This window comes from Varroa destructor, unplaced genomic scaffold (genome assembly GCF_002443255.2).
Source record: "Varroa destructor unplaced genomic scaffold, Vdes_3.0 BEIS01000006.1, whole genome shotgun sequence".
NCBI lineage: Eukaryota > Metazoa > Arthropoda > Arachnida > Mesostigmata > Varroidae > Varroa > Varroa destructor.
Genome location: NW_019211459.1, coordinates 11,044,152 through 11,063,220, shown reverse-complemented (window position 1 = coordinate 11,063,220; position 19,069 = coordinate 11,044,152). Strand labels below are relative to the sequence as shown.

Here is a 19,069-nt window from a genome sequence, read left to right as displayed (position 1 = left end):
GTTAATAGCGTCCATACTTAAACCGCGCGCCGCTCTGCAACAGCTACAACGGCGACATCGAAGCTGATTGCGATATTTAATGGCTGTTATCGCTACTGCAGCTGCCAACTCCAGCGATCCTGCTGATTTTTCCAGCAGTACTACGGCTCCTACGCCAACAGTGGGCTCGTCATAGACCACGGTCACAGCCAATGATGAATTCTTGTGCCTCCATCCTAGATGGCTGGCTGAAGCCGTCGGACACGGCCTCTTGACGCTGGCGGCATCTGCTAGCCGCGGTGGCCACAGTTGTACCCACGATATGCCGTAATAAAGACGATAATAATATAGTACTTCCTAGATAAATTCTGCTATTATCGTCGTATTATATAATGCTGTTCACGCTAAAGCATACGTTGTATTTAATGTGCACCTTTGCATGTCACGATAGGCAAACAGGTATACGTCACGCTAACGTGCCTGATGTTGACTCACTTTCGATTCGCGGTTATTTTCTGTTGTTCACAATGGTCTTAATGACGACGAGGGTCATAAGTAACAGCAATTCGTTGTTGTCAACACAACAACAGCAAAAACATGGGAAGGATCGGCGTGACAACTGGATTTATCTAGAGCAACTTATGTATGTAGCAGAAATTGGAAACGTTTGTAAAAACTGTAACAAAATGCACCGAGAAAAGTTTCTACGGCGAGACTCTACGTTAGCCCTTTAAGCAATAGACGCAGAACACGGAATTACGTTTATTGGGAGGGGAAAATATACACGTATCTAGGCAGGACTAATCGAAAGCGAGGCTCGATTGCTAAAGCTCTATTTTGTCTTCTTTTGCTGTTGGTGGTGTCATCAAAAACCACTTTAGCCATAACCACAATACGATTGTTAATGCATTGAGTTGTAGGCTGCAGTAAGAGCTGCAGCAAGCGATGTGCGGAGAAGATGCGAAAGGGAAGAACAGCTAAACGGCGGTGACCACAGCTGTCTGTTAGAAACTTTGTGCCCTGGTAAACAGCCGATTTAGACTTAATCCCTGATCAGCATATGAACGAGCAATCTGTATCTTATAAGCAGCTGAAAACTATCATAGCATGAACGTAGGGATCCTTCAATTTGCCTAATTTCGCCATTGACGTTGCGCAAAATTTCGACGATTAGATCGTAGTTGCAAAGAAGGACGACCAATATTGCTAAGGTGATGAATTCCACTACAACCATTGGGCACGCAGAGAAAAAACGACGCCTGGCGCCCACTTGTCGGAAAGCCTACTCTGTAGCCTTTTCTAGGCTATGTTCAAAAGTAGGACAACAAGTTGGACCCGAACGCTTGCTCTGCTCTTAGGATCGAAATCGCTCAAATGCAGTAAATCGCAATTGCAACTCGTACAGAGGCTAAATACAATGATGCTCTAAATCTATTTTACTTCGGGTTAGTGATTTTTACTAGTCAAATTTCGTAAACTGATTCCGGCTGGTTCCGTTGCAGCTGCCGATACGCTGCCGTGATACTCCCGCGAAGAGCCAAATCTGGGTGTCTATCTATATGTACTCCCCACACGAACTAATCTGAAGAAGAAAGAAGCTGCCCTGAAGTATAAAGATTGACCAATTGTTCCAGACATGCCTTCTGGGTGTAAAACGAGACCCGTATATAGTACACGATTTCTTTGCTGTCCTCGTTGCGTTGATATAGAAAAGTTATGCTTTTTTTTATCTCAAACAAACGGCGTCTCTATCACCTATACTACTACCTAATACACGACGCATTGCAGAGCTTGAAGCAGTCATAGTCCTAATTTTTCTAGGTTAGAAAATTTAGGAATTATCAAATGATGAGTTCATTCTAACTAAGTCGTATAGTGTTACTGGCTGTATATGCAGCCCATCGATTACCGATCATTGGCCGACCGCCAATCGGCTAATATATAGAACATCTAATACATTTCGACTTGTGATCGACTGTTTAACGTTCTGACGGACATGTCGCGGATCAGATTGATCGTATCTGACCAGTTATATCCGTAGATTTCTACGTCGAGGGTCTACTGCGGTGTTACTAATTGTTCCTTTCCCGACGAAAACCTATTTTTTTCTACATAATTTTGGATCCCATCAAATTTAACTAACGACCTGTGAAAGAAAGAGATGCATAGCACAGCTTTGCCGCCGCGTGCATACATTTAGCTAGCGAAAATCTACATATCGAAAAAAAAACACAATGACTCCGTCAATACACAGATGACTCATACCTATTTCATGTCCACTGACTGAATTCGATCCTGCCCGGTCAGTTAATGAAAATGTCTCTTATGTCGAATCGTTGTCTTTGAATGAGCACAAAAACTATTTATAAAAACACACCCCCTTGAGTCAGCATTGTGCCATTTTCAAATACTAATTGTCGACTTTAGTATATATTGGTTTTATTTGTAACCGTGCTCAAGCCCTTTGCTTGCCGATTTGCACGACAAACGGTACCTGCATGTATGTATTGAGCCATGCATTCCAGGTTACGGCACGTATCGAACTCTCGGCCTGTGCCGCGTTGCTTCATGGCGCTTTATCTTGTATTATCTGGCGTTTGGCGCGTTCTTCGCCGTCAGCGACTCGTCAGAAATGTAAGATCTACTTAAACGGCTGCGTCGCCCGCAATGAAGCGTTTTGGCTGCCGGCATTACCTCTCACGTCATCTATTCATAAAATGTATCTTCTGCTTTGGCGCAACCGCCGATCGGTTGCATCCTTTATTCAATGTCGACGACTTGGACGATTGGTACATCGTCCTACCGTTATGAGCCGGCGGTCTATGATTCGAAAATGTATTTCGGTCGGGACCAGTATCGCAGACTGGTATTCGTCGCTAGTAGAGGTGTTACGGCTGCTGATATTTTTGCCGCTTACAAAGGGCTGCGTGAATTTTCTCGAATGCAGGCGCTTGTGAAAGCACAAATACGCGCTACATTACAAACCTCATTGGCTACGCGATCCGTTCTTTTTTCGATCCCCACGCATAAAGCAAGTACTTGTACTATATGTGGGCCTGCGCTGAATTACATAGACGTTGCGGTATGTGTGCGGAACTCACTGAGAGGGGTTTCCAAGCTTCCGCTAACGACACCGACGATGATGACGACGGTGCTGCTCCCACTGACAACAATAAACAAGCAAAAGACGAGACCAATCAACTTATCGGCGCCTACTTGCTTCCGCCCACAGCCTCTACGTTTCGAGTTTTACGGCCGGTACCGTCGTTAAACATTCCGCCAGACGACTGGTTCCTAGCGAAACGAAGTCTGTCTACTGCCAGACTATAGCGTGTCCTTAAGATTAGCAGGCAAATACGTTACCCACTAACCTATCACGGGGACTCCTTCGAACCTACCCTTCTCTTACGGATGGCTATCGCAGCCGAAGTAGCCAAACCGACACGAACGCTTACTGTTGGTACCGGCGTCGCTGTTAAATTGTTACTGCTGTCATGTTCCTGAATTTTCTGGGATGATTTATATATGGCACTTTCACTCTCCATCTGTTTCTCGTTCGTCGGTCAGCCGTTACCGCCGATGTAACTGTAGCGTTCTTGGACGACGTTGCACGACTAGTAAAATACTAGTAGAAGACATACACCAGTTCTCCAGAATTGGAGATTTGCCGTAGGCTCCGACCAGCGGAAAAGTCGGCAGTGGCCTGAGCTATGGAAGAGTTCAAAGGGGAACGAAGTCGAAACCATACATCGATAAATGCAAATGAACCCGTTCGATGATATTGGTACAGCACTGCTATACTGCATGGCCGGCTCGATGCCGCATAATTAGGCACAGATCTCTTCACAACTGCCTTCATCAGGTCAAATAGTAGCGAAACGCAAGAACAAAATTTCGGCAGAAGATCGATTTCGCCTGACGAATACCGGCAGGGATATCTTCGCTGTGCTGTTTTTCGCACGGCGCCTCGTAAATTCTATTCAGTTAATTTGTCGAATATTCATGTACATCGGAGCCGAAACCTCGATAACGCGTCGGAGGCGTAGCTATCTAATAAAAAAAAATGTCAGAATTTCGTTACGGCTCCGCCTGTACAGATCATTGATGCCTATAGACGTTGTATGGCTATCGTAATCAGCTCTTTTGTGCCGTACGAATGCGTAAGCGGCTTAACTAATAAACCTGCTTCATAGTCGTCCTCTACTGGGATTCTTAACGCCATGTAGCGCGATCAGGGTAAAATGACTCCTTGAAAATCCAGAAACTTACTTTTTATAATTTCCTCGCTGTCGGGACTCCGGACAATCTAGTGCTTACTCGCATGACAATCTGCCCTTTTGCCAGAAAAGGAAATAGGGCTCGTTTAGGCTAAATTATAAGATTGCCTCAGGTCAGCTAACAGTGTGTAATAATTTGCTTTTGCTTTCTAGTAAAAAAAAAAAGAGTAAAACTTCAACCTGTAGAAGAATAGATGAACGCTAATAACTATACTAGAGTGACTCTGTTTTTTCGGAACACTCGCTCAAGTGAGTGTTGAGCTATAACACAGAATCAAAAGAAACACCACATTGCAGCCAAACAGCTGGAAAAGCCAACAGCGGATGCTTCAGCACTTCTAGCACGTTTTTAATAGATATAGGCTCAAACAATCACTCGAAGCCTTAACAAACCAACTGCAAGTTGTCAATTAAAATTAGCCAGTAAATATAAAAGTCTCCTTCCGTCAGCTACCGGTTCCATCGCGTTCCGCTTTCGCATGGCGAACGATTAAGCTCAGTTTTTCGAAACGATCGGAAATTCCTTAGCGCTTCTGAATGATCTCCGAATCTCGTCCCGCCGATCGACGTCAAAGGCATCTAGCGATAACGTTTTTAGATGAAAACAAATGGCGACGACCGCCAGGATCTCTATAGCAAAAGTCCAAGATAATTATTAATCGTTTTGTGGAATCGTAGAGCAGCACTCGAGGACATGTCCACGCCAACATAGGTTTCGTCTTTGCTTTAGGTAGTCCTAGTAGGAAAGCAACGCTTTAGCGAATTAGACATAGAGCTTCCAGAGGCCTGTCGGATTATCGAAGGAAACTCAAATAGCTTAGTGTGTACGATCTATGCGACAAGAATGAGCTGTTTATCTACTTATACCATATAGACAAAATAAGCTCATCATCGAAACACCTGTCAAAGGCCGATTCAATGTGACGTGGAAAATGGATAAAGGATTTTCTTGGTTCGTAGAAAAATAAATAGGCTTTATTTTTCGTTCATCGAATCGCTTATGCTTGATTTTTCCTCGAAAGCACACGTTCGAAGAGTGGCGATTAGATCAGAGTTACCAGTAAAATTCTAGGTGATCATAGTTCACAGTTGTTGGCAGGCATTAGGATCGTGGCATTCCGCTGGGTATCATTCGTAAATTCTGAATAGTAGCACAGGGTAGCGGCCTTTCGAGCAGACGAATTTATCCATCGATTTGTCAATTTCAGTGACATGCGGGGGTTCGGAGCAGTCTCAGCACACCGTTTGCTACAAAATAGTAAATCAACCTCGTAAACTGAGCTTCGCTATTATCGAAATGTACTCTACAATACCATGCGAGTTAACCCGGTTTTGATGTGTGCTCAGTCAATCATCAGCTACTCAGATCTCTACAGTCTGTATCCCGTCTACAATCCTACAGCTTTCAGATAAAGTCATAAAATCTAACATCAACCCTGAGTAATAGAAACGATAAAGACAACAGAGTAATTTAACGATACTAGATAAGATTACTAGATTTCTTGGCACTGGTCAGCAAACTGTCACGTTAGTAAATAAAATGTACGGAATCAATCTTGATATTGTCCAGTGTCACTCATTCAGCACGTGTACGAAGTGTTTCAACGATCTACTAGATAAATTGCAGGTCCAGTCACATCATTCATCCACAGAATGATGATTTTTTACGTGGCAGCGGGCGCCCAGTCGTAAGTCGAAGGTATCAATGTTCCACTGGATCAATATTACATACCCAATAAACTACATCGATACAATAAACATTGAATACAGTATACAAGCGCCACGCCGTCACCGTCAGCTGACCGCTGTCTGATCAGCAATCAAAAACCGCTCAATGAACCCTTTAATGTTAACCAGTGGACAAAGTAACGATAATACGTTGTGATGTAACGTAACGAAGATGTCTCTTTGCATCGACGTCGCTACCGTTGACCCCGTTCGGTTGAACGAGGTACGCCTCAGCTGTCGCTCCATTGTCGCGCGGCAGGTGCCGTCGCCGCCGGCTTAATATTGACGCCATATCAGCACTCTTGCGCCGGCTGTTTGCTCTCGTAAACGAAGAACGCCGAGAGTCAAGTGAGGTGTCATTAAAGCTGAACGATACAGACGCTGGCGCAGCTCTGCCATTGCCGTTAAAACTCAGTCAGGAAGGATTGCTGATCTCTTTTGGACAAAGCAGCAGAGCACGGCGGCAGGGGCCCCGAGACCAGAACGAGTCCTATCGGCGGCTTACCAGCGGCAAATTTATGTCCGCAGAACACTGAATCGAAAATTGCTCCGTTGGGTCTCGCTGGTCACGGGGCAAGAATACGTCCGGCACCGAGCGTCGCACCGTATGCAGGTGACTCAAATGGGATAACAAATATAAAAATAAATACCTACAAGATTTGAACTTAACAATACGGTAGATACATGTGTCCGCTTATGTTGTATTATCATTACGCACAGAGGCATGCTACACGTAGAAACACATCGAACGCATGAAGTCAACCGTAGCAACGCTACAGGCCAAAAATAGAGCCGTTTTATACTATATATAGACAGTAGTGTATGTCTGATAGCCCATCGCTTTGCTAGTAACTGCTTTACACATACTGTTGTAATGATTACTGCCTGTGCAAAATGTGTTCACAGAAGACAATAGGTTTGTTTGTGGTCGATTTTTTTAAACCATTTCTGTCTTTAGCGGTTGCCCGAAGCCTTAATTACAACAATTATCATAAACAGTTATTAGTCATCACGAGTGTCGGCGGTGACCTCGCCGCCAACCTTAGCGATTGAGGTCTTGCTCTTTCTGATTGTACGCACAATGAAAGCGTCACATGAGATGATCGATGCACGCGTCTGCCGCTTCACGCCTGAGTCCTCTTTTGTCTATTATAAGTCCATCTATTATTAGCCTAAACAGTGGTCCGTTTGTTGACGATATTCAGCACCGCCTACTTCACCACTTGTAGTCACTGTAAGGTATCAGTGGTACGTTTGTTCTAAAAGTAGAAAAGTTTGCAACAACTTTTAGATTTCGATCCATTTGATTACCCTGCAAATTGGCTTATCGCTGTTGGAGTTTACAATGCTGTAAGCTGTCCTCGTAGTTCAAATATCAAGATCGATACGTCGACTTTTAGCTGAACACTTTTGGCTTGTGACGCTAGCCAAGACAGATGTCTCCATTAATCTAGACGTCTCTATTTTGTGGGCCAAATAAAATAAGGACGAAAACTCTTACAGGTTACAGGTGAACCGAAGGCAAGCGATCGGAAGTATTAGCCACTGTGGGGACGCTTACGCTTGACAAACTCGCGACGCTTGGTTTGAGAAGCACCTGTGTCGATTTAATTATAGGTAGAGAGAACACGACTTCACAATAAATATCGCTTCGTCTGTTCGAAAACAACCTAGATTTTAGGCTAAATGAGGCTTGGACATCGCCGAATGAGTCTTCAAAAACGAAAAATCAGTTAATCGACTTCTATGTGAGTGAGAAATGTGTTGCACAGATAACGTATGAGACTGACATCAATGTTTCCCTTTGATGTGAGACACGTACATGGCAAGGTAAGACCTTCCCTCCGGCTGGACTTGCTATTTTCCCTTTTTTCTTTGAATCAACTTCCATAGGTTAATTTCTTCGTAGTCAATGTATCGGACCTATAGCTATGATTTTACGAGGGCAGGGTTTCGATAGCTGCGTTCTTAGAACTGAAAGCAGATCATCCAGGCTGCTGCAAGCCGTAGGACACACCAACAACAAATTATCCGGCGGGGTCAAAGTACCGCCGAAAGGTTGACATGGAAAAAACAGGTGTACAATTAAAACCACCTCAAAGATGTGAATTTGAAGTCAAACGTTCAACTATTTCAATGCAGTTTTTACACCTGCTCCTACTTTGCTTTAATTAAACTTAAAAATGAACTTTCTTCTAAGCTCCCTTTACTAACACAAGTCTTTTCCATTCAGTAGCCAAATTACTGCTTCGTTTAAAAATGTTAGTTTTTTTTTCATTAAGGTTTCCACTCTCTGCTTAAGCGCTCACCAGATGGTCCCAACGTCCATAACACTTTTCCTGGCACCTTACAATTAGGCCGAGATTTGCTATGCAGTCTTCCAAATGACCCCGTAAGATAAAGTTCTAACGACCGGCGGGACACCTAGCGTTTATTCATTGGATCGTTTGAACTGAGAACATTTGTAAGATTTCGTTAATTAACGATTTAAGCATTTACCGTTATAGTACATAAATATTTCGTAGCGGTTTTTCGTCGTGATACCAGTGTCTGCGTCAAAAACAATACGTTAAACAGTGAAAGCTGGTTAACGGTTACTTGACTGTTTGGCGGTTTACATGTATAATAGACGCATGCCCATTCCGAGCTGGTCTCTGATGTTCTCTCAGAAATTCGGAATGTTCATTCAGATCATCTCCTGGCATTTTTTAGACCGATTGGTTCGTGGTAGCCTGGTTGGCGAGACCGATTCAACTTGTAGTTTCAAGCGACCAGGTCGCTTTTAAGGTTTAACGTCATCAAACCGGCTAGCAATAGCTGAATAGTCTGTTTAAACTTCAATAAACAATCGTGAATCGAGCATTGATTGATATTTATATATGAAATTTTTCAGCTGCGACTGCCTTGGAGACCGTACAAGAGGCATTTATGTATGGAAACAGTTGAAAAAAAACTATTTTTAAAAAAGTCCCCATGAAATATCTACAGAAATAGACGTAGTGTCAGACTGGAAAAGCCTTAAAAATTATTCTGTGTGGCGTAAGTTTCCGTTCAAAGCTCACTTGGTGCCCAATGGAAACGCCATTTAGCTGGGTCGCAGCAAATTTATTCTACTTTGCCTAACAGTTCGCCTTTATCAATAGTTCATATGTATATAGCTAGCCGGATTAGGAATCGACGAATAGGCATAGACGGAACTCGAATATACAGTAGCGCGCTAGATAAATATTAAGCACCGAATGAGGCTTTGGAAGATCCTCAGCGAAGAAGAAAAACAGCAACTGTCATTAGTTCAGGTGCGAAGGAGCCATCTCTACTGCTAAACTAGACGGCAATATTACCAACAGCGTTACATGTATTACTAGTACTAGCTGTAACCGTGTTTCATTTAATAACTAGAAAAGCAAGTAGCGATCGCGCCAGCGTCAGTTCTATAAGGACGGACAATGCTTGTAGGCGATAGGCCTAGTCGGTACCTTGACCTACTCGTACGGCTACGATAAGGGTAGCGTCGTTCCGTTACGGCTGCTTGAGTGGGCTGCTGGTTCCTCCTGAACGGACGCTGAATTGACTCCGTCAACATATCGGGAGTTTATGTTGGCAATGGTTGACCGAGGTTGCCGAACTCTAGTCAATCACAGGCTAGAGTTTTCTAAAATTTTTTCTCATTTGAATGGTTTTCTCGTGTTAAACAAACGGATATGCTACGCTTTGTCCCGTCTGTAGCTAAAAGAAAATATACCTATCGCTCGGAGCAATTCGCTCTGTGGTTATCATTCTTATTTTAGACGTTAGAGATAAACGGCTACTTGTAGTACACGATTTATTAAATAATTTAATTTAGCTATAATTGTACTACAAGCAATTGATTAAGATCCTCATCATAAACCGTCACGTGACAGATTGCTTTTTGATAGCTATGACAATTCAATAGGAAAAATTCAATATTATTCAATGACCAAAATTATCGTTCCAAATGGTCGCGATATATATACATATATATGGATTATTTTTATCAGCCTAAAGCTTTATTCGCAGTAGTCGTCACAAATTTATTTGTACTAGGTGCCAGAAATAGACAGCTTCACACGAATAAAATCATCACCTCAGAAAGTCAATTTTGTTAGTCGAAACTTTGTGCCTTCAGCTTCTCGTTTTTTAGGTCAAGTAGCAACATGGCTGTTACTAAGGTAAAGAAATAGCGTTCTCCAGGCGCTCAGTCGCTCATGGCACTCCTAAGAAGCATGACTACGCATAACTTTAAGTCGTAATGACTTTTAAATAGTGCTGCTTCCTCAGGTTTAATAGGAATAGAGTAACTGCTTCGCAGCCCGCCAGTGGTGGAGGTGACAGTGTACAAGTTAAGGCTTAACTATTGACATCACTCATGTCCTGCCACAGCTGCCCGTCTGATGTTCAAGCCGAAAGTAATTCCGCACAGGCGCACCTACTGGTGACTCGGTACCAGAGTAAACGTGACAAGCAAGTGGCTCAATTCAAAAGCGTCTACTATCCGACAAGGTCGACCATCGAAAACCCAAACGAGTGTCGTCGCTGGGCGCTAGAGAATGAGATCAGGTCTAGATACGGGACCTGCCCAAGGCTTGTATCGCGCCCAAAGACACGCATGCAACGGCACTGGATTTTAGGATGCGCGTCATCAATGTAGCAACAACAAAAACGACAACGGTAACAACAGGTTCGCCATGACCGCCAAAAGTGATAAGAACAGCGGCAACAGTAGCGACGACAACATCAACAACAATTGCTTATTACGTCTGCTGCCTTAGCCACTATTGCGGTTAGGATGGGTTACTTTCGGCAGCAGCGACAGGTTTGCTTCGCTTGCTGCCGCAGTGACGCGAGCTGTTTCTACGGTTGTCCTGGACTGATCTCGCCGGTGTCGCCGCCCCTTACTTTGGCCTGATTTATTTATCTACTATTTGACTCTTAGGTTGTGCCGAGGCAGTGTATTCGCAAATTTCAATTAGCAGCAAGCGGTAGCTGACGTAGCTACTGGGGTGAGCTACAGCTATTATTTGGAGCTACGATTTGGCTTCAGATGTCATCGTCCCTAGTTATACTAGGTCAGCGTGTCCTGCCGTGTTGTGTCGCGGAAAAAATAACCGATGCTATACAAAGCGCTACTGCTTCCACTGCTGCTACTGCTGTTGCCGTAAAGAGATATTTCGGCAGTAACTCTCGATCGGTTCTCGCATATAATTGTAGGCATACGTATGTTACGGTGAATATCGATATAGTAGCACAAGAATTATGTTAGTTCGATGGATGTTGCGTTCTCAATATATGTATTTAGGAGCAGATAAAACAGATGAGCTTCTGTTGTGCTCAATAGGACAAACCGCTGCAGAGTAGGCCAAAAGTCTTCTGACAATTTTAAAAAAGGCATTTGACAGTTCGAGTGTCTTCATTTTACATGCGTACAATATACAGACCGGCGGAACACATGCCTCTTAATATCTTGGAAAAGACTTTCATAAGTCTTAAAAACCTTCGTTTAATCCATTGTGTCTTATGTTTACTACATATTACTCTCTTACTACTTTAATAGATTGGAAACGGAGACTATCAAACTACACACCGACTTTTTCAAACAGTCAAGAGACTTTCGATTCACCCTCAGTATAAAAAATCAAGGAAGCAGGCCACTTCAACATTTACGGGGTGTTGTCAGGACATATCGCAGGCATAATACGCTAGTGGATAATTTCGGTAGAACTTTTTGAGAACTCAGGTAACTTTACAGGCCAGTAACTGTTACTCGCTACTGTATTGAACAAAGCTATGCTATATATTTTATTTTATATACATTATAAACCTATATATACAACGGTGTAACTTAATCTACACGAATGGGCAAGACGACGCTTTGTTTCAAACATTTGCGTTTTGATGTCTGAGCGCCTAACTGTATAGATATAGTTCTATTTGAAGTCAAGTTATTTTTTCTGTCAATTCTTCTGCTGTATTTTGTCCTTGCCTCGTATTGCAACTGTTGTTCTTTCATTTAGAATAGAAACCAAATTTTAAGCTTGAGTGAGACATTAGGCCTGTTTTTACCTTTTATTGTCTTCTACATTAATTACAAACTTCACCTACCCTGTATGTCTCTGGGAAGTCGATGGCAATAAACAGTTTATAATTGTTATTATAATAACAAGGCACCACAGCTTCCTTCGTAGTGCTGTCCAGAATAACTCCAAAGCCAAAAGTTTTGGGGGACCTCAGTCTACATTCGAAAGTCGGCTAAAAGAAATATAAACATTTTTAAACGGTGCAAAAATCTATACATAAGCATCTGTGCTAAGTCGAAAATTTCCACGATTATAATATCGTCCCATGTTCTACGTATGATAAGCGCCAGGAACTTGTCTGGTCCCACGATTTCCCGCCACAATCAAACGCCGTAACTGTTCAGTACTCATCATAATAAAAGACCATGTCCACATACACGCACAAAGACACTCAACAACTTGGCCTTAAAAATAACGAACACACACATAGATAGACAAACAGAGACACACAAAGACGTTTATACGTGCAAGTTTTCTATGTTTTCTTGTTGTCGTCAGTGTTGTTCTCAACAACTTCAGCCTCGTTCATGCTCCTTTTTTTTGCTGTTGCTTGTCCGTTCTCGTATTATCTTGTTCGTTTGGCACGTCCCTATTTTTATCCGTCAATCGTTAGTTGATGAGTTCGCATCGCGGCGTGGGCAATAGTAAGTCGATCACCGATGAACCTGGAAAGCAATACGTGAACAGGGATTCACGTGAATTGGCACGGTTAACAGCGGGTAGCGATGTAAGCGATGCTTGACCCCCGCCAGTGGCGACACTCATAGGGCAACAGCTTATCTCGCATCATCAAACTATTTGCCGTCTATGTTTAGGAGCATGCCCAACTCACCCCACCACCCCACTTTGTTTTGTCGCGGTTTTATAGCTATCAAGGTGCTGCTTTTAAAGGAGTCAATTCGTTCATCATCGGCGTGCCCGTCTGCCTCCTTTCCTGCCTTCCTGCCTGTTTGTCTGTTGAGCGAAAACTGATGTATATTTTTTGTGTAAGTGAGAGAATGCGAGTATGCATGGACGTGTGCCTAACCCTTCAACTTACCGTTAAAACTCGTATTCGGTATGTTATCGCTATTCCTTTACACCAGACCATCGTTATACTGCAGTTGTGCATCAACGAGGTCACATTTACGTAGTCAATTGCCGCTGAACCAGCAGCCGCAGTGGTTGGAGAAGTAATAGCAAAATAATAGCGATGGGGGCACCAACGAGTAAGTAAAATCAACATAGAACTAATTTACCATAGTTATGTTCTGTCGATAATGCTGAACGAAGATTAGCGTTTCCAGGTGGCGAAGGTAATCGGCCATAGAATTTCGAGTTATTCCAGCATCTGGCTGACTGGCTGTATAGGCGGTTATGGGAAGACCCTAAATGGGGTTGCGGGGTAGGGACACAGGGATAGCTGAAGATGCTCGAGGGGGTGCGGGTGGCGCTATCTGTTAACAGTTATATTGTCGTTGGGTTACCATTTTTGGTTGCAGTTGTGTGCTGGTATTATCGTTGCAGCTTACGCTGGCGCTGTTACCTAGAGGTTGTTTTTCCGCGTAAACGAACGAAGACAACAAAGAAGATCACGATGATGATGATGATGATGATCATGGTCATGGTGATTATGGACCTGACTGAGCGGCACAGATGCACAAATCAAACGAAATAGGACGAGAAGGGACAAAACAAATAGTATTGTTAATGGAACGGAAGCGGCATGACACACCACAGTCCGCTGCTATCGGCGCAGTGCGATAGTTGCCAGCCGTAGTTTCTGCCGAAGATTTATTGTCGCGATGAGCAAGCCGTTGCTACCTACCTAATAAAGGTTGTGGCAATGCTGTTAACAGTAGTGCTGGCGATACGACGACATAGTCGTCATAGTGAACCTGGGCAGGATAGTCACCGGTCGTAGCAATTCTGCTATTGTTGTGGCTGTTTTTGTTGTTTCTTCTGTTGTTGCTGTTGATTACAGCTATTGCTATAGGGTGAGTGCAACTGCCGTCGTAACCGCGATGGCAGCCCGCGTTGTTGGAGTCGTTGGCCGGCATCGTTGGTATGGGCCAATATTGGCCGCCAGTGGTGAGATGTTGCGTTGTCATTGCACGTTCGGTTCTTCTATTTGATGGCGTTCATCTAAATTCGAGAGTGAGATCCGACCATAACAGTTCTAATGTCGCAAGTTGATCAAACGACGAAAAAGACCCGAATAGGACGAGCTAAGGCATAGCGGCCCTCCAGCCAGATGGCGATGGAATGGCTAATTGTTGATGAAGATGACAAGGCTAGAGACGACGCCGTTGACATGGATAATAGTCACGCAATAGCATGCTAATTATAATGGTGATGAAGAGATATCAACAAGAAATATCAAAAACCAAGATGATGAAGAATGTGCGGGCGAACAACGAGGAGGCCAAGGGGCCATCTATTAGTTGCTATTCGTTGCACTTCTACTAACGCTACAGCCCTCACTACCGTCACGGCTACTACCCCCGCGACTACTACGGTGAGACGTAACGGTGTGATTGACAATGCTACTTCAAAGGGCACTTCTATTATCCTATTAGTCGTACGGGATCGTCAACTATTGCGCGGTCCGTCAACAGCCGTAGCTGTCACGTCAAAAACATTGCCGGCTGGGTTTATCATTCATTTCTCAATTACCACTTCTCGCTGTTGTCACATATATACATGATGAATCGAACAAGTAACATCGACGTTTAATTTCTCAGGCCCATATACGACCGCATGTATTAGTATATGTGAGTCTAGAGATGAGTGGGTACATACATAAATTTATTACGGTGACCCAATGGATGAATGAGCGTGGAAGGTGGCGTGAGTAGTATACAGATTCATGTAGTACGAGTGTCTGTGTACAGGTCTCTTTCTATGTATTTCATACATGATTAGACTAGGAAAATAGTCCACTGCATTTTAATTAATCACAAGCCGATCTATGTTACCCATGGGCTTCATTCGAGAAGCGGTTTGTTGTCCGGTATCGGATCTGTGTATATGACCAACCGAGAGTTAACGAGAGAAAACACGCAGGAACATTAACGTCATTACGGATTTATACACCTCCAAAAAGAAATGTCGCTCTTCCAATAGTTAGCCTCCTATTCGGAGGTAAGCAATACATCAGGTTTCGTAAATACTCGTTCGATGTTTATTAGAAATAAAAACGTTCGATTTACATGTACGCTCATACGCACTGAGTTTCTGGAAAAAGAAAAACTTTTAGTAGCTATACGGAATCAAATAAAGAACTGCAGCTCTCTAACTTGAAGGCGAAGCTTTCATCGAAACGTGTGACTTGTTGTTGAAGACTGGGTTTCAATTTTTCTGGGTTATATAGGGCGATCTTTGTTAAAAAGTGTACATATGAAACACTCGTCACACACTATATATAAATGTATGTTCGTTTTTGAGCCCTGTGTTAGTTTTAGTTTTTATCGATCGTGGCAATTCTCGCAGTAATTAGTAGCAGTAAGTTCGCTTCATGCAAAAAACAATGGCTTACCCAAATGGCAGCGAAAGAAAGCCAATACCAGATGAAACGGAAAGATTTCAGGACAACTGCATAAAACCATTTGGGAGTTTTAGAATTACTAAATCACGGGTAATAACAACACTATTAAGATCTAAGCACCATAAACCTTTGCGTTATTATTACTCTTTTCATTTTTTATTTAATGAACGCTTCACTTTGCGGGTTCGTGTGTACGCTCAAACAGTACACTGGAATGTGTTTTAGCTCTCCAGAATTGAGACCTCTAGTCCTATCGTAGAAAGCCTTGTCCTTACTTCTAAAAAAATATTTATCAACTTATATAGTGGTTCTCGCTTCGGACGCTAACGGACGATTATTATCTATGAACAAAAGTTGTGAAGTGGTGTCCTTATAGCAACGGTACAGAAAAGTATCGGAAGGATAATCTGATGATGCCAATTCTATCAAGGAGACAACGCGGCACACGTATCATAGGGCAAAAACAAGAAGCCACTAACCGTAAATACACACAACGTTTGTTACTCAATAAACAGTGCTGCGATATTAATTAACGTTACTCATTATACACAAATGCAATACTATTTTCAATCCAAATATTCTTCCGTAAGAAAAACAAAATCACTTAATACGCTCGCGTTCTCGTTGCTTACAGTTGCATACGATACAGTTTGTTGTTTCCTGGGTACCACCTAGTTATTTTTGTGCGATTTGCTCCGAACGAGCCGTAATATTTCGATTGGCTTTAATGATCGTAGAAAACTCTCAGTGTTAACTGAATATTACCCTCGGACATCGGAATGGATGAAGACCACTAGTTCTTTGCATGCTTAGATAGTCGTTGCGTTTTTAACACGTTCGAAGCTTACCTGAAAACTACTTGTAGCTTTGTATTTACCAGCAGATCTAAATGAGTGGCTCTGTGGTAGATAATGTTGCCTCACATCTATTTTTTCGGTCCCCGATCAGGTACCGTAATGCGCGATTCTTTAAAAATCGACGAACACGAGCCGGCAGAAGCTGCCCCAAATGCACATCCGAAACGTCCCAAGTATCCAAAGCATCGTCTACATGAATTTGCGCTGATCCCTTTTGCCTCTTTGCAATTGCAACGCTCTGGGAAAGGTGAGGGTCGGTTTTTGAGCCAACACGTCAATGCTTATTAACTACTTACTGCTTATGTAGTTTTAGTAGGTGCCTCAGCATAGAATATCTCCTAAGAGGCACCCACGTGCGACACCAACGCCGGCTTCAACAGCGACTTCGGCCCTCATGACGTTCTTCGCAAATTTATGCAACAGTTATATGTCTCAAATTGCTCAAATGCTCAACGAGTTTTGATAGATCTCTGCCGTAGCTGCTAGTGCCCATCCACACGACTTACTGCAGTTGCCCTGCGGTGTCGTTGCTCCGCTGGCCAGTTTACCCCATTTTATCAGGCGACAAATCGACCAGGAGATAGAGCGCGCTTCCAACAAGAAGCTGTACCAAGACATCGATGGCAAGATGTTTTTACATCGTCGAGCTAATTAGTATGGTTTACAGTCTTGCTATCTTCGCTGCAGGATCACATCGTTCTAGTCCTCATCGGCGCGAGTCCGTCGCATTTAGCCAATAGTCGATCATAGCGTATTCGTTGTTTATACAAAGTCTACATAAATAAAGTAGAACTAGTATGACTTTCCGTCTTGAACTTTACTCTCTGTCGGTCCGAATTTCCGGTTATCAGCACCAGAGAAACGCATTCACTACCTGGGAATTGACTCCCTGCACCTACAACCGGAAATGACTTATAATACTTCAGCGTTTTCCAACACGTTGTCAAACCTATCCTAAGTACTAACTAGCTGCGCTACATCTCGCGGATTAGAAGCACCAGCCAAGTCTTGATGCAATTGTATATATAAATAATCGAAATGTTCTAGAGTTATGTTTTGCCCATTAGCCGGAATATAGCTGGCAAAATGATTTGACCCATTCCTACGATCAGCTTTGCTCATTACAAAAATCACTTACATGGTAGACAAACAAGCGGTTACAAAAAGTTTAACCTGCCGATTGCCCCATACCTGACGTCGGCGACTAGTTCAACCATATCCGTGTCAGTTGCCGCACTGGCGACAGCTGTAGCCGCATGAATATGACAATCTTGTTGATCCAGAGCTAACGGGCTAAATGTCTTCTTTACCCTCCTTAGATGCTCCTGATTCTTCCCGGTCTCTACAAACTAACAACAAGCTGACGCCACAGCGCTCGCTAAGCGCGGTCGGCAGCTGGAAATAACGTCGCGTCGGTTCAAGCAATCTGTTGACTGCGATGTACGTATATACACGTTTTAGCGGGAACGTCATTTCTTGTCTATACATGGAAACGCTTCATACGAAAAAAAAATTCACATCAATTGTTACTGTAATTTCGTTGTTTTGGGAGCTACGCTACAATGTACTAAAGCTTTTTGCCATAGGGATGTGTTCGTCCTGGTTTAGTAGTGTTTTCTTTTGCGAAAGTACGTTGCTGCACGTTATGGGTGCGCATGCATTAATGACTATACGTGCTTTGTATGCTCACGTCTGAACAAACCTATCTCCATTTTATGCTTTAAGTTCAATAGGAAAACCCGATTACGACGAGAGATAGGGCAAAGCAAATCGTGGAAATTTCGCTCTATTAGTCTATGCGGATGTACTGTAGTACGTATAGGGGATTCTGCGTGTGCAACAAGTACATGACGTTGAAGTTCGTTGCGAGCTACGGCCATACGCTCCATAGCATCCGCAAATAACAAGAGTTCGACCCAGCGTCTGAACCGTATTGAAATCGTGATTCACGAGCCAAACAGGCCTTGCTGGCTGCTTTTCGGGCAGTGGCTGAAACACCTTTTGCGTCCTACGAAAAACGTATTCCATTAAGGGCACAGATAACCGAGGAAAAATATGAAACACTCGTGTGAGGAGACGTCAACGCCGAAACATCAGGAACAACCGCGTGATAGCATGACCTGGCTTAACACGACGCTGGCAGCGTTCGAGTTTTCGGAGTTGACCCACATGATCCAGATGTGAATGTTTACGCGGAGCTGCCGTTGACGTCCGCCTGTGGATGTCTCATAACTGTAGCTTCTCATGTTTACGCTGACGCGACCTCTTTACGGCTGAGAAGAGAAGAATGAGTGTTATATCTTTGATCATAAATAATGGCCATCTCACGTAGGTTTTGATTAAAACTTCTTGAAAGGCCTTTCTAGCTTTCTAAGGAAATACTTGAAGCCCTCTCACGTTCGATGCTATACTTCTATCTGAATAGAAGCTTGTTACGGTCTATGAACAGTGTCGCTCGAGCAGCCGGCTTAACGCAAATGGTATCGACTGATGGGGGCGTGTAGCCTACAACTTTCGACTAGATAGTCTCTGAGCACTGTGAATGGATGAAACGTACCGATGATTAATATTTGGCCGAACGAATGGCTTGAGGAGTTAACTATAGTG

General features: G+C 43.3%; 1 protein-coding gene across 2 annotated transcripts in view; it reads left to right on the top strand.

Annotated features, from left to right (window-relative positions):
* Window positions 1–19,069, top strand: part of LOC111253508 (THUMP domain-containing protein 1) — a 67,367-nt gene that overhangs the window by 32,647 nt on the left and 15,651 nt on the right. Inside the window, exon 1 of one of the 2 annotated variants that reach the window (XM_086973852.1) lies at window positions 17,879–17,902. The exons of the other annotated variant lie outside the window; for it this stretch is intronic. The gene's annotated coding sequence lies outside the window, so the exon portion shown is untranslated. Of the gene's footprint in view, window positions 1–17,878; window positions 17,903–19,069 lie in introns of those variants that run through there. 2 annotated transcript variants of the gene reach the window in all.